The sequence below is a fragment of the Rosa chinensis genome, chromosome 1 (assembly GCF_002994745.2).
Source record: "Rosa chinensis cultivar Old Blush chromosome 1, RchiOBHm-V2, whole genome shotgun sequence".
In the NCBI taxonomy this organism is placed as follows: domain Eukaryota; kingdom Viridiplantae; phylum Streptophyta; class Magnoliopsida; order Rosales; family Rosaceae; genus Rosa; species Rosa chinensis.
In genome coordinates, this window is record NC_037088.1 from 24620996 (window position 1) to 24623599 (window position 2604).

Here is a 2604-nt window from a genome sequence, read left to right on the forward strand (position 1 = left end):
AGTCATTGTGACCATTGTGCACATACGACAGCTTTTTTGTGGTTATTATTGTCTAAATAGAATGATTCAATGCATTGTATATGCTGAAACTGAAATAAAAAATGATCAAATTAACAATAGCTAATCAATATATAGAAGAAATTGTTATAATACACATCATGCACCAAAATAGATTGTGCAAAGGTAATCTTTCATCTACAAGAGGAGTACATCTAATACTACTCTCCTAGCAATATACATCCAGAAATTTACTTAAGGAGTCTAGCTTTGCAAGCTTGGCTGCTCTCATGGCCTCATTGCTGCTCCACTCATCTTACAATTATCTACCCCTTGTTCCTTCAAGCTTCAAGCTTCAAGCCAATCAGTTGATTCACCTAAGACCCAAACTCGTCAGGAAGCTCATTGAATACTGTCTGGCAAAAACAAGAAATCATGGCAGCCATGGCTTTCTCATAGTCTATTCCCCTTTGCTGAAAGTAAAATTGATGGTCTTCACCAATTTTGGAGGTATTGGCTTCGTGTTCAATGCGAGCTATAGGATTCTTGACCTGTTAACAAGTACCAAATGATTTCATTGAGGAACAAAGAATAATAGTATATTGCATGATAGTTTTACATTACACGAGCACTAATTGGAATAGTTTTACATTATCACTCGCTGTCCTTGATTTGACCTGGGCCAGCATAGTGAGATCATATAATTGCCATCAGAGACCAACCGGAAGACATCCAAAGTAAGGGAATCTAAATATTTCTTGAACAGACCTCAAGATACCTCAATGATTGTGCCCCCACCTTTCTTTGAGTAAGGACAACATTTTTCATTTACTTAAAACATACCATAAACAGCTACTCTACCTAACAAATCCTTTTCTTCCAAATAAAAGTGTTCGCTACTTTTTCCATAACAATTCAGTAAGCAACAGGTTCTTACCAGTTCATACTGCTGGTGCAGAGTTTCTGACTTCAAGTTGTGTATGTCACTGTCATAGGATCAAAATGAAAAATAAAAATTCTATCTTCAATTTGAGAGGAGAAACTGAACATATGATTTCATAAAGATTAAAGACAATCCAAATTCTTACACAAACAGAACGAAACCAAAAACAAAAAGAAAGTGGCATGAAATCATACAGAATAATTTCCATTAAATTAAAATGTAGAGATTCAGCTCCCCTTCTAGATGTGTATCATATTTCAAATTTCAATTTAATCATATATTCTCCTATTTTCTGAGGAATCTTATAGTGAAAATCTAATCAATAAGTACTATACTTTACACGAAGCTAAAAGTGTTGGGAGAAATACTATGCATACCTATCTTCCATCCAAACAACACTATACAAGTCACCCAAACAGGTTTCATATTCTGGGGGAGGACTAGGATACTCTCCCGGGCAGTAAGTCCCCTAACTGCTCCCTTCTGCATTTGATGCTGTAGTTGCAAAGATATTCAAACCTTCAGGAAGTAGACCCTCAAAGATACTTCCGGATTCACAAGCTTCAAGATAAAATACCTGCACTTCACAAATTAGCCCAACTCTATTGGTATATGCAGGATGCATGCACACTTCAACTAGGAACTTACCAAACTTTCATATGTCCCTGCAGCATGCTTCTTCTTTAGAACTTCTATGAGCCTGTTTGCATAAATATAGGGACTGGTAGGCATCCCTGGAAGAAAAAAAAAAAGTAAATAGTTCAGTTATGGAGAGCAATTCAATATTGTAACATGCAAACTTGATATCTAAATCAAATCAAATAAATAAGACTCAAGAACAACATAAAATTTCATATCCGATTTTCAAATCTAACGGCAGGTGGTTCATTTATCAAGTTCAGTGCTTAGCTTGAGACCTATTTCTCGAATTCCATAGAAGGCCACAGTCACTACAATATTATGGTTTTTCCCTAATAAAGCCAGGCATAAGTATCACTAACTATCGCCCTAACAAACAACATCTACAGCATGCCACATCCTTCTATAAAAATGTTTTCTCCAGACCTAATGGCCAAGAGCTCCAGGTCTGCCATGAATTTAATTACTTAGAAATACAATTATTCAAACGACTATCCACAACATATATACCACTATTAGCTCAACTCAAATAAGCACCAACAATCAACCAATTTGACCCTTACACAACAACCAAAGCAGGACAAATTGTTTCATCTAAATTGCTACTCGATAGCTACTCACCAAGTACTCCAGGACCAGCATGATCGGAGTTGTATATGAAGATGTGATCATTCGGACCACTGTCCACAACTTTCCCACTACCCCCGGTAATAGCAGTTTTGTTTCCAAGAATAGCAGCAAACAAGATAACAACAAACGAGATAACAAATGCATAAGGAAGCATATTAAACCATCACAGTGATTACATTGAAGTTTGTAGCCAATTTCAAAATTTAAATGTTTAATCACTAACGAAGCATTCTGCAATGAGAAATTATACCAAACAAGTACTGATTATATAGATATTGCTATTTGTTAATTGGTTCATATTGTATTATGCTAAACAAAATCGTGTAAAAATTATGTGATCAACAAGTAGGAATCGGGATACCATTTTGTTGTGAGATCACTGAGATGCTATGCCA

The 2604-nt window shown here is 35.8% G+C and overlaps 1 long non-coding RNA gene across 1 annotated transcript; it reads right to left on the reverse strand.

Moving 5' to 3' along the window:
* Positions 1-1381: 1381 nt before the first annotated feature.
* On the reverse strand, positions 1382-2324 carry LOC112182568. The gene is made up of 3 exons (XR_002929495.2): positions 2201-2324; positions 1589-1674; positions 1382-1517 (listed from the first exon to the last, which is right to left on the reverse strand). It is a non-coding gene; the product is annotated as an uncharacterized LOC112182568 (long non-coding RNA).
* Between the last annotated feature and the right edge of the window lie 280 nt (positions 2325-2604).